Raw genomic sequence first — 27,035 nt, forward strand, 5'->3', positions numbered from 1 at the left:
CTGTGTAATACTGCTGCTATGGTTCCCTGCAGCCATATGGGCAATTGGGGGATGATGTGTTGCACACAGTTGCTCGGACTTGCTCCTCTCTTCATACACACTGGGAAGATGAACAGAATTAAGGATCAACTTTTTCTCGTTGTTTCTCTCAGACCAGGAAACTCCCCTCAGATTATTTTATTTTAGTCATTGTGTGGCAAGTTATAAGCCTTGGTGCTCCATACCTGATTATATCAGGACAGCTGAGCCCATGCCTCTGTACTGGAAACCTTGTGTCCCACATGGTAAAACCATTCATGACCCCAGACCTATGCCCATACAGTTTCTACCAAGATATAGTAAGGAAAAGGCAGCAAACACCAATTCTGTTTTTCCTCAGCACTCCAGGCTATGCACCATTCCAAAGTGTAGAAGGTACTTCAGTACCCATGAAGACATCTTCCACGATAACCTCTGAGAAACGAGCAGGACAATGCATCTTAATCTGGTACTACACATGAATTACAGCCTGCACATAAGAGACTCCAGTTCAGTTCATATAGCTGAAATGCAGAGATATAACAATGTACTTAACAAGCTATTAATGACTTACAATATGGTGTACCCAAGGTCCCAAGCCCAGATGAGGCATATTTCATGGAAGCCCTCTAAAGCCTCATTCAAAAGTGTAGGGCCCTTCCTATGCAAAACCCAGGGTACCCTTCCCGCTCACGTGGACATAATCACTTGCTCCTACAAATTCTACCATACAACCTCCACTTTAAATGTAAAGCCCCCCGGCTAGAAGTAATGATTTACATTAGCACTGTGATTCTCCCACTGCCAGGGAAATAAAAATCTCTTAGTACCAATATCGGAGATTTCTGTGGCAACTCAGTGAATAACAGTAAAAGCAGCTGCAAAATAGCAAGTGAACAAAGACTACACAGCTATAATGGTGACTCAACAACCTTTCAATTCAGCTAGTAAAGTGTCTGCAGTTCCCTTTATGCTGCAGGTGAATCAAAAGTGATTGAGCAGAATTAATCTCTCCCTAGAGCATTAAAAAAAAAAAGTTAGTTTCAGTGCAGACTTGCTGGGCTCTTTCAAATCTGAGTTTCTTAAAAATTCCTCCCTGCTGTAACACCAATGAACTGAATTTCAGCAAAGCTGAGTTTTGAAGGACTGAGTTAAAAGAATTATGTGAATGAAAAGTGAATATATTTCAATGATAAGCTTCCAGTTGAAATATGTAAGCCCTCAGGAAATACCAATACTGAACTGCAAACTCTCTTGGCCTCTAACCAAGCACCTATGCAGCACAGAAGGTACTCACCTTGCCTATGGGGCATTGAATAACTGCATTAATATTTTTAAATACCATACTGAGACCACAGATATTTTAGCATGTTAACAGCCAATTTATGGGTTTAGCACTAATTTAAACATCTGTTTAGGAGCCCCATGTAAGGAACAGGCTCCACAGCTCTGGCTTGGAAACCTGAAGCCCCAACTGATACATGTATATCCAGCACTTGCATTGTTTAATCATCTAAGGAGAGCAATTTTTATCACCTTGCAACAAATACCATAACTATAAACAGGAAGGGGTTTATGAAGCTTTTGCTGAGTAAAAGACAAAGGAAAACAAATTTATAAGTAAAATTATTAATGTGGAGAAGTCAAAGCTGTCCGGGGAAAAAACAGAAACCACATCACAGGTTTTTAAAAGTTTACATGAAAAACACAATCTGTACATTTTCCAAATGTTTGCATAGGCTTCTCCTCACCACCATAGTTTCTCCTCAACATCTTTGTGTTTTGGATTCAGACCAGGACTATAGAACCAGGCATGTCACGTGAGACTTATTTCAGGTGCATGAACTATGAAATCTGGCTGTAAGTGAATTCTGGATGGCAGTTTATCCAACCCAAACCTTAGTCACCCGATACTCAGCGCTGAAGCCTATAGGCACTAAAAAAAGAATGAAAGCGTAATTATTTCCCCTTCAGGAAACAGAAGAAAACCCTCAAATACATTCTAGGACACATGCAGAAAACTTAACTAAGAATAACACTGGGACATGTGAGGGTTTTTGTTTGTATAGATTGCTAGCTCTAAGGACAAGTTTACTAATGGAAGCTGATTAGCAGATATGCCTATTTGCAGAATAACAAGAAATCGTTTGGTTCAGCTGTTAGTGTTGCTGCTCCCTGCAAAATTCTTTCAAGTGAAAACTCAATGCATCTCTGCCAGCCCTCCTATGTGGTACAGAGCTGAAGAGAAAACTCAGCTATTCTTCACCCACTTCTCTCTAGGACATCCCAATATAATTCAGTGCAGCAAATCCAGGAAGGCAGGGCTTTAAAATACAGACTCAGAGCTCCCAAAACTCAAGAGTGGCTTGTATCTCCATGCAATCAGAATTATCGGTCTTACTACACCCTCTCATCTGTTTACTTCTAAAGGACTGATTTCATTTTTGTCTTCTTTGGGTTTGTTGGAATTTCTCCATAGGCACATCTGCACCAGAAACTGAGTTTCTAGACATGCAATTACTCAAAATTACTTACAGCCTCCATGCAAACAGCTACAATATTAAGGGAGTTCAACATCAAGGTTGGTTTGTCCAAGGTAAGAGTGTGGACTTCTCAAACCATCACTGCTCTCTTTCATTTCTACAATGTGCCTAAGCAGAATTTTGAATGTGAAGACTTCAAACTATAATTGAGCAAATCCATATCCAAAATCTGGCTTGTATCAGGCAAGAAGGGAAATCCCTCGCTGATCTACCCTCCATGCACAGACATCCAGGACCCAGGCTACTAGGAGAAAGCGTTGAGATGCACAGGCTCTTGGGGATCTAGATGAATTAAGAGCAGTGTCTGTAACAGTAACAACAGTTCCTTTTTCTAGAGAGACACATGCAATATTGCGTCTACATCAGTTCTTACTTTCAAAAAGCATTATTACAGAGAAGTAATTGGATATAAGGGAGCTTTGAAAAGCTGGGTGTCCCTGTTTGTCAGCTGAGTTATAAAAATGATAAAGCACTCTTTCACTTTCTATGAAGCAACAGCATCTCTCAATAATTTTATGTACAATACACCAGAAATCCAGTATTAAGTGGCTGAAGACATTTGGCTTTTTACCCCTCATAACCACTGAAAATCCGTGGGCATCCAAATGTAATCACACTTGTCGTGTGTTATCACTCACACCGTGGCTTATCACCCTAGATATTTAGTGGCATTTATAAATATATTTAGTGCTGATATAAGCAACAGAAAAGTAAGCCAAAAAGTAATCCACTTTACCTGTTCTTAACTTTTACTTCAGGTTTGAGTAAGGCCAGCTCATTGAAGGCAGGTGTTTGGTTGCCTTTAGGTTTCTGCTGATCAGATTTGCCATGTGGACATGGATTTCAGCCAGTACTGCAGTCAGACAAGCAGCAGCCACTGCTTCCCACAGGTCCGTGGGGCAGAGAGCACTCTGCTCCTCCTGCCAGGCCAGATGCCATGCTTTACCAGACTCCTGCTGAATATACATTTTTGCCTCTCCAGGTTACCTGCAGGTCTTAGGAGAGAAAAACCTCTTTTCATAAAGTCTACACTGTTCATCCTCAAACGACTGCCTGGATGCAGATAATATGTAACTTATATAGGTAATAGAACTTTGGCTATACTCCTGGACACAGCCTCAGAGCAGTCCACATTGGACTCCTGAAACTCATTCCCCCCTTCCTTGAGTGAATCCTGATCATCCTCTAGAAATACAGCACTTACAGCGCGTGGGGGACAGCACAGATCTGTTACCAGACCCAGAAGGTGGCAAACCCCTGTTATCTGTACAGAGCCCATAATACTCCTGTGCTCCAGGGTACTTCTGAGTCCCTGTTCCTACTGAGAAGGACATCCCGAAGAGTCCAATGAGTACTGTATTAGTGAAGAAGAGATTCTGAAAAACAAAATCCCCTCTAAGAATTAATGTGACTTGAGACTGGTGAATACGGAGGTGGGATAAGCTAAAGCTATGAAGGCTTAACAGAACTGACACAATCAATTACCAGATAATGGCCACTTCCAAATGTCTTATCTCAATTACCAAGCAGTAAAAAGAAACTTCATTAAGGTAATTTGATTTTAACTAGGAAGGTTTCAAAAACTAATTTTAAAAAATGGGCTCATAGTAAAAAGTAGTTACAAACAGCTACAGCAGCAAGGTTCAGGACTATTTTCCCAACAAAAATTTATCATTTCTTCCTTGCCTCGAGGCTTCCCACCTTACCTACAAAAAAATTGTTTGGTGAAATCCCCATTTTGTTAATTTGTTCCTAGAAAATATGCAAGTGAGCAGAGGCAGGCTGCGTACTTTAATCAGCAGAACCCAGCAAAATTCCTTTGGCCTGTAGGCACCAGGGACTGGGTAGGACAGAGTTTGTGGTCAGACAGAGTATCTCAGATTAGACCAAACAGTAGAGCTGGGAGAAGCAGAGAGGCTTTTGGCCACACAAATTGTAATTAGGTGCTGCTTGTGTGTTTGAAAGCATCTTTGTCTTTTCCAGCTAGATTTGCTGGTTTAATACAATACATTACCTCTGCAAGCCTTGGTCTACCTACATCCTTAGATTGTCACAATTTTGACAACACACCAAACAAAAACAATCAATGAACAAAACAAACCATGTTAAAAAACTGGATAGGAGTTACAAGTTTACATGCTCCTGAATTTAAAGCCTGTTAAACTGACCTTCTTCTTTGATAAAGTATATTCTATACTGGGTCACACAGTCTGAGGGACATGAAGTTTCATTTCATGACTGATTTTCTGGATTCACCACAGTGCCTGATATGAATAAACAAATGGGTTTCTTGGCAATTATTTATCTCTGTCCTCCCCATGAAAGGCAGAGTGCGCAAGACTAGTATACATATTTTTAATTTGTTGCCTTTATCTGCAAACAAAGGTGTTTGAGACATACGTCTGCATCCTGACATTTGTGGAAATGAAAACACAGGGGCAACGTCAAACTAAACCTCTTTTGCTCTAGACTGACAGAGGGCAATTTACCCTGCCAGAAGCAAATTAGGAGTAATGCTGGAATATCTAACCACACCTGAATACAGTGAAATGACTTTTTGGATCTAGCCTATGTCTACAGATCTCAGCAGATAACTGGAATCACATAAAGAAGTTTTTAAAAGGTGCACCGAGTTGACAGAATGAGTCTCAAACCAGAGAACAACAGGAACACGTTCATTACACTGACAGCCCATTTTGACACCTCTCATGCAGATGATGCTGCTAATCCTGATGAATATTCACTCTCCTCTGAGCAGGAGCCTGAAATGCATAAATTCACACTTCTCAAATAGGACATCTTTTGGAAGCCATCAAAATACAACGTTCACTACCTATTTTTCCACTTTGGCTTGTCCTTTTCATTTCAATTAATTAAATATTACTGCGTATGACTATATGTACATAGCAAAGACAACCACTGTGCTCTCAAAGTTCAGGCCTCAATACAAAGGCCATACACATACCACTGGCACATGAACAAAAAGTATTCTCCCCTTAGCACACATTGTTCATGCAATAAAACACTTCCTTGAAATATGATAATTAATTGCATTTGATGGCACAACAAACATTCTAGGGGCGGTACAAGCAAATAATAATAATTTTTTAACAGGTAACCAGCCCCGGCTCCTAAGGGACAATGTCCTTAGGGACAATGGAGGCTCCACACCCTGATGTAGCTCCAAAACCAGACTAAAAACCTTGTGGGTCTTCACTGCTATCATGGAGGCTTGAAGAGACGGACATCCTCATGATCCAGAAGATCCCTGGGCTAAACTACAAAATGTTCTTTTTTTCTGTGGAAATGAGAATCTACTACAGAAAGATGATCACCGAATACAAATCACTGAAGGTGGGAACTGAAAATAGGATCACCAGGAACAGTCACAGAATAGTAATTGCCACGGGCTATCTTCAGGACTCTGCTACAACACACAAAAGGCAACCTCTCCGCCAGTTACCTGAGAGACACACTTGACCTGCAAAGCAGGTGACCTCCATGGAGCTACCCAGTTCTGACCTTCAAGGAGAGTTTCACTGGCAACTGATGGACAACAATGCTATTGTTTTTCCCCTCATATCTAACCTCACTGGTTTTAATTTTGTTGTGATTTAATGGGACTAGATTCCATTAATAATTAACACCATTAATTAAATGCCAACAGTTCACAAGTGACAAGTGCCTTACAACAGTCAAAGCAAAGATTTTTGTTTTATCTGTGGAGGAAATGGTGGCAAAAGGATGATATGAAGAGCCGTTCAGGTTTTAAAGCAAAACACCAGAATGACTAAGTGACTAAGCACTCGTTTGTAAAAATGTTTCTAACCAAGAAGTTCCTGTAATGACTCTGATGGACAGATTCTCCAATTGCTCAGCACAAAACATGACAAGCGCTCCTGAAATCTTTTTTAAATTTTTCTCAGTCTCTGAAGGGGAATTTCTGCCCAGTGCCTATATAATGTGCCCACCTTTCCTCCCGCAGGCATTACAGTATGTCCTAGAAATGCACAGCCTCAGATTCTCTTCTGTAAGAAGAGCAAGAGCTTGCAGAGGCAACAGCACTTATTCTGGACCCTGTGAACTCAGACTTCTCTGTCAAAAATTTTCACATCAGATGTCCTTGGCAATGAGCTGAAACTTGGAGAGGATGTTATTCACAGGTAAGTGGTGGTTTGTCAGTAACTACTGTATTCCACTGGTCAAAACTGGGCAACTTTCACAGAAAAGTATATATTACTTTACAAAAGAATATATTCCACATGAAGCACCACTAAGGAAGCAAGCAACACCATTCTCCCTTGAAGTCTGAGTTACCTTCATGGGTCACCCCACAAAGAGCATCAATCTTACAGTGTTTTGTGCATTTTGCAAGGACACTTGAGCTCAGGGGACAATTCACAGACAAAAGGAGTGTGACCTTGCTTCAGAGGGGTTTTCAGTACTCCTCAGGACAGAGACTGTCTTTATTTGCATCTTGTACATACAAAGAATATAAGACTTTGCAAAATAGAAGCTTTGATCTAATTTCCTCCTTTACTTACACGCACTTGAGCTGAGCAAAACATGAGGTAAAATCTCATCTGCTCAGGGTCTACTCAGAAGGACAAAGGAGAAACGATACTAGGACTCTGTGTTCTGGACAAAAGGACATCACCTCCCAACAGGGTCCCCTTCTCACTTTAAGAACTGAGGCACAAATGAAAGGAGCATCTTTGTGTGAACTCCTAAGAAGCTACTGGGAAGGCTGAGCAGTTTGGAAATGTAAAAAGAGAACTATGATGTTTAAATAATAGAATTGCTTCAATTAAGATTAATCAGAAGAAGGAGATTTCTTCAGGCATCCAATAGGGGGTATTGGGGGGGGGGGGGGGGGGGAGCGGGCATGTCCCTCCTCATCCCATACTCCTGCTTCCTTTGAAATGCCATGAAAAGTCATAAACTCATGGAGACCTGGGTCAGGCAGCTGACTCATGGGGAAACTTGGGTTATTTTTCCTGGACTGCCCAGTAGGAACATTCTAAAGGAGCAAGAAGAGCTGGACCACCACTTCTAGCAGTAGAGCAGACTAAGATCCTGGCTGACAGCAATCATGGGTTGCTCTCCAGAGGACGTAGGATAAGGCACGCTTTCTTGGGCACAGACACTCCTGCCTTCCCTCCTGCTTGCTTGACTCCTCTGGACCCGTCCCTTCTCCTGCCTCTAACTATCACAGCATACCCAGCTTTGCTTGCTCAAATGATAGGACAGGTTTAGCCTTTCAGTGAACAGAAAACCTTAATGTTCAGCAACAAAACTTTGAAGTTGCTGCTGCATACATATGATATGGCTTAAAACTAGGCAGCTTCTCACAGAAGGGGAAATGCTCACTAATAAACCCAAAGGCCACCCCTCTGCCAAATCCCGAAACTGACTTTCAAGCATTTGGGTCACTCCAGCTCACAGAGAAGGCAGCTGCCAGGATATGTTTGCTTGCTTGTTTTAATGTAAAGCACTGCTCTCTTCCTAGTCTTGTTCCTGGAAAAGGCTGAACATTTTTTTGGATGAAAACCTAATAATAATAACATGGTGAGATAGATAGCCCAGATGGAAAATTTCAGCCAAAATGCTAATGACTTGGTAACACTATAATCAATTGAGAACTGCTTCGGACAGAGAGCTGAGGTGATCTTAACAGGTGTAATAACAAAATTTCTTATGCAATTAGAACAGTAAAAAAAAAAATCCTGTACAGCTCATGCTAGATACTATCCACAGGCAGCATCTTTGAACTGGCACAGGTTAACCTCAATTGACAGACAAGGCTGGTACCAACTAGGTAGCTTTGAACGCTATAGGTTTCCTTTTAATTAACATGGTTAGGTATCAGTGGAAGCCTGTGTGGAAAGTTCTCTTCAAAACTGCTCACAGGGATTCTCCAGCAAAAACTCACAAGGGTCAAAGGCAGGAAGCAGCACAGGCAGGCAGCCAAGCGGCGTGCTCGCTGCACATGCACTTACCCTATTAACCAGCCATCATGCCGGGTACAAAGGCTCAGCGCCTCACCTTATGAGACAATTGAAATGACAGTGGAATTGGAAGTGGAGATCTAATACTAAAAATCAAAACAGAAGCATCATCTCAGGTGCTTATCTGAGTGGTCACTGTTTTGAAAAGGAGGAGGAGTGGTAAACAAAAGAAAAGAGCAAGGGGACATACTCTTCCCGCCAGGGTCTGCCCTGCCCTGCCTGCACAGCAGCAAGAGTCACTGGAGTGCTACCCCATGCAGATTTTGAAGTTTATAAGCCTGGAATGGCAATTTCTCCATTTGTTCTTAGTAGATTAATCTGGCTGCTTTCCAAAGCTCTGGCCTGCTTCAGGGGAGATGCATTTTGTTGTTGTTTCAACAAGTTTAATTAGGTGACTGGAACAGAGTGCCAAAAATACCCTCTGCACAGAGTTCTTCCCAAAATAAAACCCGATTCCTGTAAATAAAGGCCATGCCTTAAGAGAATTTGCAGTGTTCACCCTATTGTCAGTCAAGCTTTTCTCTTCACTCATTTAAGAGGATAAAAAAAAAAAGTAGAGACCAGTCTGATGGTGGTATTTCTCAGTGGCACTTACCAGGCACCTGCTTATCAGCCAACTGTTTTTGAAGCTTCAGATGCTTTCTTTGCATGGGGAGACAGCAAAATAACTACGCAATTCCAACCTGAATTTAAATTTAATGTCTTGCAGGAGGCACTGTATGCAGTCAGACTACTGTAAAGCAGCTTCCTGAGCAGTCAGGGAAACGGCAGCAATGTGACAGCACAGTGTCTTACACTTCAGAGCTACCTACTTCCAACAGTACAGCCAAACTACTGCAACTTTCAGCAACTTCTGACTACCACATTAGTCACCAACTTTTGCATGATTAAATTCAGCACTGCCTTGGGAAGTTAGAGAGTACTCATGCCTACAACAAAATTCACAGAAAGAAGGCAGGCAGTCTTCCCCCTTATGCTGGCAAAATGGGACTTTCCAGAATTAGAGATTAAATCAGGTTTTGTTCGGAAAAATCTGGCACTGATGCCTCCCTGGAAAGGATGCATACTGTCATGGAGAAAAGCCCTCAAGCTAGTGAAGCACCTTTTCCCTACTCCTTGAAATTCCATTCAAGTTTTATTGCTTTATAAACAGCAGGAAAAAAACCCCAACAACTTCCTTTCTCTTGTGTTCCTCAGAAAACAATGGCAGCCTGTCAAGTAATAACTGAACGTTAATATATATATATAATTAAAAAAAAAATGGAAATTGCTGGGTCTGTCCTGACAAAGTAGTTCTGTGCTCCACCACTACTGGCAAGGCAGGCAGCCACCAACAGCATGTGAGGAGACGCTCCCTCTCCACCAAATCCATACCTGACCTTGCTCACCACCCACACTGGGAATCCCAAATTGGGGAAAGTATCCTGCTGTGAAGGATGACAGCATTCCCCCTTGGAGCCAAGGGTCCCCTTCCTGCCCTCTGACTAACAACCATATTCACTGGTGGCAGGAGATATTTTAATCCAAATGCCACAGCCACCTTAATCAACAGTCTACACACACCAGGTAAAATTCTGAAAAAGGTCTTTGCCTCTCAGCAGATCAGGGAATTAATGAGGAGACAAGGATCTCAGCCTTTGCCGAAAAGCCTCTGAAAATACAGTAAAGCATTACTGAAAACATACCAGCATCAGCAAGCAATCAGGACATCAAATTCTACTTTGCTCTTAGACTGTCCCTCCCTTTGGCAGTATGCTTGTTGGGTGCTCAAAGAGGAAAACTGCAGATGGTTACTTGATTTTGTTTTGGTGTTTGTTGGGGTTTGTTTTGTTTTGTTTTGTTTTTAAACATAGCTTTAACAGTTCTTTTGGGTTCTAAAAAAATTCTGGCTATGCAAAGGGATGTTTATACTCAATTTCATGCATCTCACTAAGATGCAACTCTGTAAGACTTCAACCACTGTACTTTACAAAAAGGAAAGTTTTCACTTGAGAACAACAGATCATGTAATACAGGGAGTGATGCATACAGCAGCTGCATAAGCAACTGCAAGACTGCAGAGGACTCATCCGTAGGCCTTTCCTCCAGCAGTGATGCTGTGAAAGGACTAGAGCTGAGCAACCAGAGGGGGACACAGGCACCTGGTATGAGTGACGCGCAGGGTCACATCAAGTTTACGGCTGATAAGATGCTTAGTTCATGCCTCCTGAATCTCATACTTTGTTCTGTTGGTTTGCACCTTGCTCAGTCCTTGACATAGGGCAGAGCGAGCCCGCTTGCTCTTTCAGGTGGCTGACAGAATAGGATAAACATGCTTCTCTGTTCCTGGTCCAGGCACTCATGAACATAAAAATCAGGCAATTAAAACCACATTTTCCCCTCTCAGCAATTTCAGGAACAGACCTCCACAAATACCCAAATTCATCTGTTTAACATGCAATTTAGTTCCCTCCGAAACAATGTCTCTAACACCTTAGCATCTCATTAGCACAATGTGCATTTTACCTTTCGATGGCCGCTTGCTTGGAGTGCCAGGTAGATTGGCCAGGATAAACGAGGGTTAATGAATAACAGTCTTTTTTCAACACAGCTGAAGAATACTTAATTTTCTATACATACTCAGCTAACACTTTGTCTTTCTAGAGCATACCTATTTATTTCAAATCCTGGAGCAGGTGCTAGTTTCTCCACTGTGAAATAACAAAGCCCTATAAGGAAATGCTCTAAGAACAACTCTGCCCAGAAAGCTTGTGGTGTGATGTTGCCCAGCCATCTTATAATTAACACTCAAAGCATCGAAATGCACACGTCAGACCCATGCAGTTTCACAGTCTAGAGTTCAGCATGGGATTAGCTGTACCTAATCCTTCCTGCCCTGCTGTACAGCAGCTGCAGCAAAAGTATGGTCTCCTGGGCTGGCAGTGAGAAACTCTCCTTCTGTGTTCTCGGCCCCTCCCCACAACTACTTTCTTTACTGCTGCTTCCTTGGACCTGCTTTCAGTGTATTTATCCTTCTGTGACACTTAACCTTTGTCCCCCAATTTTCAATTTATTTTCCTGTACCCTTAGCTCCACTAAAAAGTGAGCTGCCTTCCCCCGCAGCCTGCTCTTTGAGAGCTACAACCCCATATGGATTCCTACTTACTTTTCAGGTTAACGTTGAAAAGATCAGTTAGAAAAACAAGGCAACCCACCCCCACCTCAAGCTTCTCAAAGGCCCAGCACTCTGGTGACTTCCCTTACCTTTGATGGTTGAGATAAGGTCCTTTTATGGCCATGAGGAGATTTATTTATTTTCAGAATAAGCAGATCCTGAACACAGACACTAGATGTTTCAGATTAGAGAACAAGATTAAAAGTCCAGATATGGCAGCAGAAGAGACTATAGCATAACAAGACAGAGTCACAGTTCACAAAGCTGTAAACTCGGCATCTAGCAGTGCAGGTGAATAGGCTAGTGAGTGTTTTGAGTGTCACATTAACTGTCCTGCCTAAGAATGGACCCAAAACAGTGGGTTCTCTGTCATTTTGCCTATTAGTGCAGCAGAAGCAGTAGCAGAGGGAATTTGTATATTCTAACGCATACAATGACTGTCACAGAGTACATTACGTCCTGCTAACCAGGTCTCGCTCCAAGTGAGGACATAAACTATACCACGCATCCCTCTCATCTGTTTCCTCCTTGCTTACTCTCCCCACTAAACAAAGGTTCAAGATAATTCCCAAAGGAATAATATACATAAATTTTAAGAACTGTGTACTTTATTACCAACATTGCAAATATCAGTCAAAAAGAGAGTGGGGGCACAAGTTCAGACAGCTAAATACATCTCTCTGCAAATGCTGCTGTTAGCAATTCAGTCACACCAACAGAATTGTATAGGTCTAGAGTGAACATTAAAGCATCATCTCTGACTGCATGAGTCATAGCTCCCAATGACTGTATCAAGTGGTACAAACCCCTTCTAGAGTTCTTCACTTGATCTTTGATTTCACTCATTTTTGGCACACTATCCCAGCTGCAGAGCCAGAAATAAACAAGATGCATGTGAATCATCTGCTCCTGGCAATCCCTGCCTTCCAGCAAAGCATCATTTTAGCATTCTCACAGCTCACAGGTGGTGCTGGAGGACCCCTAGCCGCTGAAACTCAGAGCAACCAGCAGGCACCTGAGGTAAGGTAACCCTCCCAAAACCCCATCCTGTAACTCATTAGCCCCTTCACCTCCTTTTTGCTGCCTCACTCAGGCAATGAAAAAAATCTTACAGCAGTCTGCACAACTACACCAAAAACTAGCAAATGTCTTCTTCCTGCTTTGCTATTTCATAAATGGTGCTATCACCCAACGCTTCTATGGCCCGATATATTTTCTAACTAGTAACACAGCTGATTATTCTAGATCACTTCAGCCAGATCCTGCCAACCCTTCCCCCATTTTACTTAATGAATTAAACTGGAATTCATGTCAGATTGTCTGGTAAGAAGCATTTTTTTCTAAGTGGGAACACTGAACAAGCCACTTATTAATAAGAAATAAGTACCTGCAATAGTTACTCATAATGAAAAATGGAAGGTAGTAGTGGTAGGAGTACTCAAGAGCTAATAACAGTGGCTTTAAATTACGGTAAGGAATATTTAAAACAGACGTTTGGAAAAGCTTTCTAATGCTCAAGGTAGTAGCAGACTTGTGCTGACTTCCTGAAAAGGCTGTGGAATAGCACCACTGAAGGTCTGCATTACAGGGTTAGATAAACATCTGTCGGGAATGGCAGATACAAACGATTCCGTCCTGAGGGAAGGGCAGATTTGAAAGTCTGAAAAAGTTTGAAAGAAGGAGCATCTTTCCATCTGCGTTTTTTTGTGGGTTTCTATGTTCTGCTCTGGCAACACCAACAGGATGGCTGTGGCAGTAGCTGCAACCTGCTGCGGACAGCCACCTCTGAGCCCCACCACCTCCACTCCTGCTATCACCAAAGCCAATTTCTCACATGTAAAAGCCAAAGCCACAGTCAAGAGCTACTCCTTCACAGCAGCACAAAGCACTCCATGCAACAGCTTCAGCAAAAAGGTGGTGGTGGGTCAAAACAAACCCCTCAGTGCGGTTTGAGCAAGGCAGGGCAAGCCCTGCCAGCTATCCCTCAGGCAACTCTACCTGCTGAGATGTGAAAAGCCCTGGAATCCAGGTTAAGCAATCGTGAGACAAAAAATGTACAAAAAAAGCAGAATCAGCATGGACACAGACTGGCGATGCGGGTTGCAGCTAGCCTTCACTGACTATTCTTGATCACAAGGATATAGGTATGCAATGGAGCTACGTTTCATCAGTGGCCTTTTATCCCTTCTGTGTGAGCTGTCTCTTCACCATGCTTTAACCACATCATAAATAACTGCACACCCTCTCTATCACATATATCATAAGCCCCAGGACTCTCCAAGAATAACAGGGCAATTTCAGGTTTATTTGGTTTTTTTGTTTTGTTTTTGTTTGGGTTTTGCATATTTATTTGTTTGTTTTTAAACAGCTGTCTTATCAACTGTTAAAAGCTGGAGAGAAACAAGTGCAGTCCAGACAATTAAGGAGGAAGTGGGTGGCTGCAACTGACACAAGGAGCTGGGCCTCTTCATGCACTGTTTTTAGACCCTGATGTAGAATGTTTGTTCTCCTCAGAAAAAAAATATCCATTCCCCCATACTGTGCCATGCCCACTCAAAATTGGAAGACTTCAAACACCATTCACCTGTTCTTTCTAGTCTCTGATGTAGGACTGGGTATGTAACTTCTTCATGAGAAGCATGTCAGATCCCAGAGACTCTGTAAAACTTTTTTTTTTCCCTGTAAGAATTACTCTCCTAGTTACCATCTACCAAGCAGTAGCACAAGTACTGTCTCCAACACATATGACTGATATTTTAACCTCTAAATTAAAAGCATGGCTCACCATGGCTTTTTCTTCCCACTCAGCTAACACAGAATCACAGAACAGAGTCGGAAGGGACCTCTGGAGATCATCTAGGCCAACCCCCTGCTAGAGCAGGCTGCACAGTTACATCCAAGTGCATTTTGAACGTCTCCAGAGAAGGACACTCCACAGCCTCTCTGGGCAGCCCGTTCCAGTGCTCTGTCATGCTCAAAGTAAAGGCGGCCTTCCTCATTCAGAATGAACTTTCTGCATTACAGTTTGTGCTCGGTGCCCCTTGTCTTGTCACTGGGCACTACTGAAAAGAGTCTGGCCTCAACCTCTTGACACTCATCCTTAAAATATTTGTATACATCAGGGGTCCTCAAACTTTTTAAGCAGGGGGCCGGCGCACAGACGAAGTGGCAGGCAGCCATCTGCGGCTGCTTGGTTTCCCCCCCCAAAATTCCCTGGGAACAATGTTCCCAGGTGTTCTGTAAATACCGGGGGCCAGATTGAGGACCCCTACTGATAAGATCCCCAGTCTTCTCCAGGCTACACAGGCCCAGCTCTCTCGGCCTTTTCTCATAAGGGAGATGCTACAGTCCCATCATCTTTGTAGCCCGCTGCTGGACCCTCTCCAGTGGTTCCTTATCTCTGTTGAACTGGGGAGCCCAAAACTGGACACAGATCTCCAGATACAGCCCCATGAGGGCAGAGCAGAGCCCTCCTTTAGCCTGCCAACCATACTCCTCCTAATGCACCCCAGGGTCCCATGGGCCTTCTTGGCCCCAAGGGCTCACAGGCAACTTGCTGCCCACCAGCACTCCCAGGTCCTTCTCGGAAGAGCTGCCTTCCAGCTGGTCAAGCCCTAGCCCATACTGGTGTGTGGGATTGTTCCTCCCCAGGTGCAAGACCTCACACTTGCCTCGAACTTCATCAGGTTCCTCTCAGCCCAACTCTCCAGCCTGTCCAGGTCTCGCTGAATGGCAGCACAGCCTTCTGGTGGGTCAGCCGCTCCTCCCAGTTGTGTATCATCAGCAAACTCCCTGATGCTCTGTCCCCTCATCCAGGTCATTGATAAATAAGCCAAATAAGTGACAAAGCAGTTTTGTTGATCCCAGTAACGGGGTATTTCTTAAATGGAGGAAGGTAAAAGGAGGGGGAAAAAATTAGCTCAGTTTCCACTGTGTCCATATACCTGCTGAGACAGGGAACATCTCTGTGCCACCTTGTCTAGGATTTAAAGACTGCTGGGCAAATCAGCCTGCCTTCTCCAGGACTCAGGATGCAGTCAGAGGGCAGGACAGCTACCATGTGTATGTTTGGCATGAAAAATAACACAGGGAATTAAGATTCTGAGGCACTGACCCCATGAGGTCCATCTCCTGCTGCTACAGAGAGGCACAAGCGGGACACGCCAGCCTGTGGAAGCACACCAGGGAGGGGAACTGCATGGACGAAGCACCACTGACTTGATGCAGGGCCCCAGCACTACCACCTCAGTTCTTACCCAGTTTGACTGTTTATGAAAGACAGACATATGGTCCCTGTCATTTGCTCCTCCATCACACCCTGCAGGAAGCACGGCTCATTCTCCACAAGGGGGACAAGCTGCCATGGTATCCCTGACCTCTCCTCCAGGAGCCACTGGCCTGACCTACTTTTGCCTACAGGATAGACTACAGTACCATCAACATCGATGCAACTCAATGTGATTTCAGAAAAATCCAGTTATCTCCTCCTCAGTACAAACACAGCCTTGTCGATACTACTAGTGCTATTTTTTTTCTGTGGGAAATGCATTACTGATCAATACAGTGTGTGCTACTTTGTGAGAAGATGAGTAATTGGATGAATTACGAACAGAAGGTCCTTCTCTTCTGCTGACACTATCCTCACCCATTCCTTCTCCTCTGCATAAATTCTGCCTGGTGTCTTAGGAGCGAGCCAGTGAAAGGGCTCACAGCCAAAATAAGATTCATTATTAGATCTTTATCTGCAAGTCAGATCTCCTCAATTCATAAAAATTCAGAGTTAAGTCTCCTCCTCTCCTTAATTCAAATCAGATCCTTCAACCCAAACTGAGCATGGGGACGAACCAGGAGAGAGGAAGAAAAGACTGTCAAATACAATACTCGGCCGCTTTATCACTATTATCATAGTAAAGTTTTATATGCAGGCTCTGAAGGTCTTAAATTAAATGTCAAATATTATCTGGCACCAGGAACATGAAGTATAGTTGCCTACAGGGAAAAGGAGCCTGACAGCTTTGCTCTGCATGTCAAAACAGCCGTTGCCTCATTCAGCTCTTCAGGCAAATGAACCACCATTTACCAGACAAAAAGTTACCAAAATCCACTCACTAATATCTACCAAAAAGAGGCGATGGCAGGGAGTAAGGGCAGTTTTTTAATCCTATTCAGATGTTGAAAAGATTGATTTCTCCACTTGTAACTGTTGAACAGAAGAAAATATAGAGATGTCTCAATTTCTTTTTGGTTTTATGTTGAGGTTGAAACAAGGTCATTAAATAGTCTCCTGTTTCAGCTGGCCTATGTCCTCCTGACAAGTTAAAACAAAAGAAATGCCCTGATCTTATTTCCCTCTCAGGCAACCCAGGAACTGTTGCGGCCTTTTTGAATAGACTCCAGAAAGCTTGCCAGCTGGAGTTTATGAAGTCTAGTTAATTGCTTCAGCATATTGATTTCATGTTGTATAGGGAAATGTATAGCTAGAGACACCCCTCACTGGTTAGCTCTCCAATGGCTGGTGCCACAGCACAGCCACGCTGCTCACTGCCGCACTGGAAAACCTGCTTGGTAGGGAAAAAGGTGCGATCCTCTAACATGGCAATTGCTGCTGTGAGCCACAAAATCCCCCAACTTCCCAAAGTCTACAGCATTGCTGCAAAGGCACATTACTACGAATTGTTGATAAGCAATCCAGATTCTAGAAAATGTTGCACCAAAAAAATTTTGCTTTCAGAAAAGCAGAATAATTTAGATAGTAGTAACGTTCCTAGGGACCTGATTCTGTCAAGGAACATTCTGTGCCCACACAGACCTAGAGCACAGCCCTCCCAGTGTGTGGGGAGCTACACTGCAAACAGGCACAGGACACAGGGAGAAAACAACAGCTCCCAGCTGGCACAGGTGGGCACACTTGCATGCCTAAGCATGTGCTGGAAAATACATGGTAATTACAGCTGCCTCCCTGATGTATTAAATTCATTTTAAGTGGGTTTTGGGGTATAAACTGGAAACTAGGCTTAGGTGTGCCAGGAAATAGCTATGATATACGACATGCCTGACTTGGAAAAAAAATAAATAATCTGTGAGAATGACTGTATCCTGGTCAGACTGTAACATCTCAATTGTGCTTGGACTTGCAGAGCCCAGGAAGGAGAGTAATGCACAAGAGACAAGTGAAGAGAGACTCAAACTGATTCTTGATATTTCTTACTGAAAAAAAAATATCTTTCCCCACTCCCTCAACAAGGGCAAATTCTGTGCCTGTTGAAGTCAAGCACAGATGTGTCAGCTGCAGGAAGAAATGGAAGAGTGAATGAAAATATTAAAGAAGAAAAAGCAAATTTCCACCATGAAAGTTCTGATTGGGTGCTCACATGCCTAAGTAACCTTTCTTCTCCCAGCTTGTAACAGAAAGAGCTAAAAAGGCTCTTTCCAGGATGAAGATTTATGAAGTTTTAATGACTGCAAACAAGAGCTGAAATTCTATATGTGGTGAACTCCAGAAGAGATGTGGGACCCACTCTGCCCCACAGTCACAAAGCAAGACTGCTGGCCCTCGCAGCTCTTTAATTAAAGAAATAAAAGGCAATTTTGGCCATTGGGGTGTGTGTGTGTGTGTGTGTGTGTTGGAAATCATCCAACTCATAGCAGAGAAAGGAAAGGCCACGAGATTTGCAGGAGAAAAAATCATAAATCTTCATCCACCCTTTGCAGAGCTGTAACATTAATGCTAAAAATAACTACAGCACCTGTGGGATTTCAGCATTTGGATTAATCAAGTCTTGGCGGTGGTAGATGGGGGGAAAAAAAGCAGCAGAGGAACAAAGGGCGGAAGGATTTCAGGACCTGAGCATGCCGACAAGGACGCAGCATCCAGAGAACAAGCTGCCGTTTGTTCCTGGCTGGGGCAGATGTTCCATAAGGAATACAGCAGGGGAAGGAAGGGGTAAAAAAACAGACAGGCACAAAAGCACATTGAGAAATGGGTCAGGCTAGAGCAGAGCTGTCAGCCTTCCTTACCCACAGCATTAGAGCTTAATTAGTCTGTGATCTCTTATTAAGGTCCATGAGCCAGGACAGCCTATCTGGGAGCTGCATGTATTCAGTCACAAGTTTCCTTCACAGCCCTTCAGATATCTAGCATTGGCTTGCCATTGCTATACAAACTTCCACACTTGATGCAAACTTCACAGGCACTAAAGTATGTGACTCAGCAGCTCAGAAAGGCAGAAGCCATCATCATGCTCCACAGGAAAATAAATGTTGAGGGTTAGAGATGGGAAAAGCCTATTGGGGTACCTTGGCTAGTCACTCTAGTTTCTCTGCTATTATTTTGTCCTGTTCACTTTATATTAAAATAAGGCAGATAAACTTCTGGTGTTTTTCTGAAAGGAAGGTTATTACTGACTTTGAGGTTTGGGACTTTTTTTTGTAATGTGTGATCCTAACTTGTTTCTCCTTACAGTCATGAAAAGTCTCCTGTACAAAACACTGTAATCTCAATCTTACCAATATGCTTTATTTTACAAACATGCTGCGGATTAGAAGCTACCTCTTTTATGGTTGTTTATAAAACAGTAATACTAGATGGTGGCTTTGCCCCCTAGCTTCCTCACTCCCAATGCCTCGGTGGAAGTTCCAAAGCCACACCACCTAATACTTCCATTTTGGATTGTGGTTAGCAAATCAGGATTTACAGTAGCTGTAACCATTGGTGGCTCTTGCTCCAATGTCAGGTAGAAGATCCAGTACTCTAGATGTTGCACCCTCACTCCTATTTCCAGAAAGGCCTTCCAGGCAGCTGTCATACTCACTCCTCCTGATCACGTTACTTTTAGCATGCTTTCTGACATTGCATGAAAAGCTAAGAACTACTTTGACTTCGCTACAATGCTCCAGTACGACCTTAGCTACAGCCTGGCAAAATCTGGACCTTTTATGTGATACTTGTCCAAAGCCATTTTATAATGAAAGCTAGCCCTTAATGTAAACACTGTGGCACACCTTCATTAAGCACTTGTCTGCAGTTCAGAGCAGAAAAAAACCAAACCCATACCTACCAGTTACATGTTCGTAGTCAGAAAATTGAGGGGGAAAACATGACTTACTACCAGGCACATTAGAAGCATGCTTTCTGGGGTTTTTTTTTGATTGGCAGGCTTAATTAGAGCTTAATGCAATGTTCAGATAGGCATTAACAATACACTGCGCTTAGATCAAGGAGAATGAAAGCCAAGAGCAAGCAAGTGAATGCTCAAACAAGCAATCACTTCTGTAACTTACTTTTGGGTCTGTGAACTTGAACTTTAGCCTTTCCACCATCTCCACCCTGAGCAGGTTCAGTGCAGCAGACTCTGTTCTTTAACGATGGGGAGCAGAGGGCACTAGACAGCACTCATCTCAACTCTACAAAGCACAACAAAGGTTCTCAGTAAACAATGGGAGGCAGCAATTTTTCAGCTTATTCTATCAGCCAAGTTGCAGCAAAACTATGAATACATTAGCCTGCCCTTGTGGCACTGCTTTTGTTCAGTCAAAAGGACCAAGAAAGAATGAAAAAAAAATGAAAGCAAGCATGAATTGGGAAAAGAAAAAAAAAAAAGGAGGAAAGAATAGCTGCCAAGTGAACTGGGAAACCTGCTAGAACGCAAATTCAATGCAATTGCACAGGCAATTCATTTTTCTCATGGCTTTTTTGCATCCTTGTTAATGAAGTCGGGCTATGAGATATGTTCCTGGATGCTCCACAGCCACCACCAAAGCCAGTGGCTCAGGAGCTTGGGGGGGCCACTCAGTCATTGCATGTACAGGTATTAAATCTGCTCTCCAGAATGTGCATTGAGTATCTGATAAATTAATACTCTGATTTTCTATTTTGATTTATTCATAAATTGGAGTAGAAGGAGATTTTTAAAGTACTAATTGAGGAAGAAATCAAGGAGTCATGCTTCAGGAAAGAAAGAGAGTGTGAGACTCTTAAGGAATACCTGAAATATTTGTTTCCTTTGCTTCAGCTACTCCCTGCAAAAAATTGTTGCTCTTACACAAGAGGCAGCAGCTTGCTGAAAGATGCTTCAACTTGAAAGAGTTGAGGAAGAGTCCAATGGAGGCTTTTTCCAGAAGCATTTTCTGATTTTATCTATGGCATTTAATAGGAAAGAATCCAAAAAATGTCCTAACACCTTGTAGAAGGTGGCTTACTTAACAACTAACACACTCCTACCTCCATTCAAATGCCAATACCCAAAACGTCAGTCCTCAGCCTCCCATCTAATCCTAAAGACACTTGAGTGTTTGCCGGCAAAAGACTTTAGATTTCCTTTCTTCTCCCCCTTTAGCGTTGAGACCACCTAAGTTTCAAGCCCAAAGAGCCTGGCAGCAGTCCTGTACATTGTTTCCCACCTAATTCATCCACTGAACCATTCTTCTGCCTTTGCCACAGGCAGGCCACATGTAAAACAGAATGAAGCAATGCTCTCCTGATTCCTTTGTCTTGCACAGCCAGCACCCTTCTAACAAAGATCAGGCTTAGTGATGCTGTCTGCTTGATAAACCTGAAGCCAGGTCCTCTTCAAGAGAAGTGATCCAGCTCTTGGTCTGCTGGCCCTTCTGAGGCAGGACTCAAAATCTCCTCCTCTCTGCATAAATAATTAGGTATCAGTCAGAATACAGGAGAAAAAAAAAAAAAGACGATGATTCATTGCTGTATATCCAAGCTGAAATAGGTGATCTCCTTGGCACCAAAGACAAAGGATAAAGCTTAAACTATGTATTTCTCCCAAGCATGTCTGTCTGTTGACCTCATGGATCTGGCTTTCCTAAATCGCTTTCTCAGGCAGTAACTGTTCTTACATGTAACAGAGGAAGCCTAGGTCCTACATCAGAAGAGTATTTGGTATTAACAGTGGTTGCCTGATGACTCTAAAGCTGGGAGATGCAATACTTAGACTAAGGCTCTTTTCCAAATCTAGCCCCTCACGGACACTACTCTTTACAAACTCCCTCTTGTTCACACACTGAAAAGTGGGAAGAATTCAGGAGGTCCTCTTTGTGTTTCTGCCTAGCCATCCACTGCACATACTAGCGAGACTACTGGATTTTGACATTAAGTTGCTGCTATTTTTGCTTTATCCTGATACCACCCTCCATCATGGCCACCAGGGATGAGAGACAGCTACACCAAACCATAACCATCTGCTATTGGGCACTTCAGCTCCAACCTCCACTCCCAACTGGAAACAAAGAAGTGGTGTAGATATCCTACCTAGCCATGGTCCCAATCTTCCAGTCCAGGGATGTGTCATGGTACCAACAGGCATGGTCAGTGCTAGTAAAGAAGCCTTCCAAAGCAAGTGTCGGGCAAAGACCAGGCTAAACTAACTGTATCATTGGAGACAAGTGGAGGTGGGAACAAGGGCACTGATGGCTTCAACAACAGTACCAACAATGTGGGGGGTTTTGGATGCACCTTGATTGACCCCTTGACCTTTGATTGACTCCAGCATCCCTTCTGATGCAGGAGAATGTTTCCTAGCCATACTACCAGTTACCACTACCTCAAGACTTTTTCGTTTCACTGTACTCATCCCACTGCTGAAGAGCCCTTTTAAAATTCCATTTACCAGACGGCTACAAAACAAAACCAAATCCTATTTCACATGTACTTGGTTTCTCATAGATGGAAATGAATAAATTTCCCCTGCTCCTCACCCTCCTTTCTCACTCTAAGTCTTGCGATGCTTATAGAGTGCCAGTCACTAGACTTCCTAGGTCTCCTCCACCTTGGGCAGCACAATTCTCTTGAGCAATCAGCTTGTGACATAACAAGCATGAAGAACAGCAAGAGATAAAAATCAAAAGCAACAATGTTTTCACACAGGTGCCCCAAGTCACCAAACAAGGAAACCATAAACTTCTAACATATGGCTTGCTGGCAGGATTGCTTCCATATAGCTACTTTTTTCCTCAGCAGCATCAGTGTCAAGTGTCCTGAGGGACTACTAATACTCAAGACAGAAGGCAGAATTACTTAAACAAGCCAAGAAGCATCCCAATAGGCCATTAACATCCCCCCTGAAGTGACTGATAGAGGCAGAAAACAGCAACTTTTTTCCCCCCTCTCTCAAGAGACACTGCAGACACTAAACACGAAAACAGATTTATATACAAGTTCCACCTGACTCCAGCTTCAGCCATGGCCTGGCTCCACTTTGGCAGCTCCACAGTTCTGACCACTGATCGGCATGGCCTCTGTACTTTTTGCTTCCCTTGCTATATGGCTCTTCTGCAGGATGACAGTACTGTCCCACCTGGTTTGCATTAATAAACCAGGAAGTGGGCACAATGGCAACACATAGGGGGACTTCTTTGCAGGGGCAGGAGGCAAGTCCTTTAGGCTAATACACACACATTGCAGGCAATGTGCTCCATCCCAGTGTTAAAAAATATTAGCCATTAAAGCCTTTCCAATCTAGACAAAGGCAACAATTTGAAGTACACACAAATACTAATTCATCTTATTCAGCCTCCACCTGACCCAAGCTCCCTCCACACAGCAAGAAGCCTACTGATGCATAGATGTGGATGCTCTCCTGCAAAGAACTTCTAACTCATAACAGTTTTTTCCCCTGTGCAAGTGCCCTCAGCCAAGGGCCATGTCACACAGGTGGTACAGCCAGGTACCATGCACCTGCGAGGGTGTCAGCAGGACACATGATGAACACAAACTTGCTAGTTCATTTCAAGATAGTACTCCAAGGAAACTAAAGCTTTAGCTAGCAAGTATTTATCTTTTCAGTAATAGAGACAGGAGCATCATGATTAGACTTGGGTAAATATAAATCAGTAACATTCAATTAATTAAACCTGTATACACTATAAAATAAATAAGGGTCAGCATGGACCAAGGGCAGATTCTGCACAACTTGCAAGGAGCACGGGGGTCACACAGTGACAGAAAGGACTGTGAGTAATCTCACTGCAACACCCAGCTGGCCAGAGACCACTTTGCTCCAAACCAGCCTCCAGGGAAAACCTTAGGAAGGTGAAGTTGTCTCAAGGGCTCAAGCATCTGTACTTTCTTTTAGCAGCAGCTTGAACCAAAGCACAAAACGTAAGAAGGGATACTTGCTTCCTCCAAAAGCATGGAAGCTCGAGACCAAACTAAACTTTGCTAGCCATATTCCTTCCCGATTTTCTGGATTTTTTTGTTTGCTTTGACATGGATAAGCACCACCACCTACAGCTATCTAGCAACCTTATTTGTGTGAGCAGATCCTATGGCATGACACTTCCTTTACAAAAAAGGAAAGCCACGATCTTCAGGAGGAACCTGAAGCAAAAGACCACAAGCTACTCCCTAGAAGGCTTCAAGTTACGTCTCTTCTGTTCCCCTAGATAGCAGCTCTCATTTCTCTGAACCTTTAATATGTCTGATTTCCACTGAAGTCACAGTGGGCCCCAGGCACAAAACAGGAGCCATTTTTATAAACCTGGGAGACTGAAGTCCCAACTTCACATACAAAATATGCCAAGTCATAACAGTATTTAAGTTTTTCTGACCAATTAATCTAGCAGTTGGGGAAAAAAACAACCCTCACTGGTAGCCTTTTTGCTAACACTGCCAGCTGAGGCTACATTTTATATGCACTACCAACAGCTCCTACTGCAATGACATGGCAACAGCCTTCCATCACAGCTGGAAGCAACCTGGAGGCAAGAGGACTAATACTTTGCTAACAAACTTCCTGAACCAATATATTCCCCTCCCTCACCAGCACAGCCGTTTAGGAGGAACTTCCCAAATCATAGGTCAGCGAAGGAATGCAGGAGAGCAGGATGAGCACTGGCTTCTTCCACTGTTTTGTCTGTTAATGAATAACGTTACTGTCAAGTGAGTCATGAACTCACAATCCCCAGCGCCTCCTCTGAATATTCCCCCTGCCATGTCTATTTAAGCAGCTAGAAAATTAACACTGTGATTTAAAAGCCTCCCACTCTTACACAAAAAAGGAACACTTTCATTGGGCACTCAGGAAAGCAGCCATCAAGCAACTTCTTGGGAGACACGTCCCGAGACCTGCCAGGGTTAGGAGGGCACCACGCACCAGGTTCCTCAGCGGCCCTGAAGGTGCCACCAGACCGGGCCAGAGGGCTGCATGTCCAGCTGCCTCCCGGGCTGCCGGGGCAGGAGGCTAGGGACAGGTGCTCAGGGGAGGCCAGCCAGGTGGCACCGACAGCAAGGAGCCCAGCACCGCCACTGCTGCCAAGAGCCACAGGCCGGGAGCGCCCGGTCGCTGCCCACTCGCTGCCCCGGGCCGGAGGCACTCTCCCTCCGCACACGCCGGCGCTCTCTGCCTTTCACCACCCCGGCCTCCCCTCCACCGCGTCCCCCGCCGCTCTTTGCCGCCCGGCCCGCGCCCCCGCAGGCTGCCCCCGGCTCTCTGGGCACCGGGGGTGCGCTGCCCGGGGCGCCCCCACGGCGCTCACCGCCAGCGCGGACAAAGCCCGTTCCCGGGGCGCCGGCGGGGCGCGGCCGGCACAGGCGCCGCGGGCCGGGAGGGCTCAGCCCGGGCGGCGCGAAGCCCCTGCCCGCCGCTCGCTGCCGCCTGCCCCCGGCGCCCCCCGCCCTCGGCGCTGCCCTGCGGGGGCCCGGCCTGGCCCAGCCTTCCCCGCGCGGGCGGGGCCGCGCCCCCCGGCGCCTTAAAGCGGCGATGCCGCCCACGGAGGTCGGCGGGCGGAGCTGCTGCGCGGCCGGGGAGGCGGGGAGGCGGCCCGGCGGAGCCCAGCACCGCCCCACAAAGCGTGCCCTTAACCCCCGGTGTCTGCCGTGCACCCCCACACCCGCACCCCCCCACAGAGCTCCCTCAGTGGCATCACTCCCTCCATCACCAGGGACTCGCTGTTGCTGTGGAACAATGTTATCCTTAATCTTATTGTTAATAGTTATCAGGACAGTTGGCATGGTTGTTACCAGCGATGGCTGGCACGAATGTGAGGCAGTGTAGCCGTACACGGTGTAAATCTTTTCTTATTTCCTTGGGGTAAGTCCCCGCTGCAGCACCACTACAGTTTGCTTCTAGTGGCTTATCCCCCACCACCGTGCCCTCTAGGTCTGCTCTTGCACAGCAGGGGATGAGGAAGGTGCGTTCTCCAATGGCAAAATCCATCAAGAAAAGCTCTTGGCAGAAAACAGTTGTTAGCAGCGTCCTTTTTTTTATTGCACTAAACAGACGCTAACGTGACGATATTAGCCGTGTCCCAGCTTTTCTGTGCAGATGTGTTGTTTCGTTACAGCTGTGCTCCCGCATTTTAGTCTATCAGATCCAGCACAGCTCCTTGGGCAGCGCTGAGACAGCAATGCCCGCAGCCGGGTCCTTGTCTTGCACAGGTGAATGTGGCCACAGCACCCTCTCACACCAGCTCTGGCAGCCAGAGCCAACCTCACACCCAAAAGTACTGACAAGGACACAAGGCGCATTCCCACCCACATGAGGGGACTGCTCAGGATGTGAGGGGACTGCTCAGGATGGGAACTGTGCTGTGGACTTGGTAGCTGAAGTGAGCGTGGTGACTGTGAATGATGGCCCTAAAGTGTTTGAAGCGATCAGTGGGGACAGAGGTGGCCCTGGGCTTCCTGTGCTGCAAAGCACAGTGGCGGTGCACTCACGGGAGCACGCCGTGGCGTTTGGGTTCAGAACTGCCGTGTCGCAAGCCTTATGCCTGTGAGCGTTTATCAGCATGCTTTCAACATAAAATTGCAGTTGCAGTCAAAATGCCACGCGGACACCAGTTCTAGCCCTTACTCCTCCATCTGACCCTGGCAGGAGGAAAGCCGCTCACCCGGCAGCTCAGAAACCCCTCCTCACCCCAGGCAATCCCCTGTTAAAGAAATCAGCAGTGCAGCACCCTGCTGTAGGTGCTGAGGTCCCCTCAGCACTGTTGTCTGCTCCTCACTATTTTGCAATATAATGGACCACTGCAGCTCCTTGGCATGGTCCTTGGGGGCTTTTGAAATGAGGCTTGTCAAGAAAGAAGCCAAAGGCCCTAGAGAGCCATCTGATGAAGAGCAAGCTAGTTTTTATGTGCTCTAAATCCTCCCACCCAATTTTTCCCCTGCTGCCAGACAGTCCACCCCTTTCAGCACGCATTAGTGAACACCACAAGCCTATTGGAAAAAGTGCTGGAAATGAGAAATGAAATGTACCCTATTTAGTCTTCAATTAAGGAAGAAGAGTTTACTCCATCTCTCTAGGGCAGCGAAAACTGGAGCAGAGTGTTAGGTTCATTGAACATTAATGATCTTTTCCTATTATG

The 27,035-nt window shown here is 44.6% G+C and overlaps 1 long non-coding RNA gene across 1 annotated transcript; it reads right to left on the reverse strand.

Moving 5' to 3' along the window:
- LOC121091950 lies at positions 1-25,320 on the reverse strand. The gene is made up of 3 exons (XR_005829109.1): positions 25,209-25,320; positions 20,004-20,126; positions 1-100 (listed from the first exon to the last, which is right to left on the reverse strand). It is a non-coding gene; the product is annotated as an uncharacterized LOC121091950 (long non-coding RNA).
- Positions 25,321-27,035: the final 1,715 nt, after the last annotated feature.

The sequence above is a fragment of the Falco naumanni genome, chromosome 7 (genome assembly GCF_017639655.2).
Source record: "Falco naumanni isolate bFalNau1 chromosome 7, bFalNau1.pat, whole genome shotgun sequence".
Taxonomy (NCBI): domain Eukaryota; kingdom Metazoa; phylum Chordata; class Aves; order Falconiformes; family Falconidae; genus Falco; species Falco naumanni.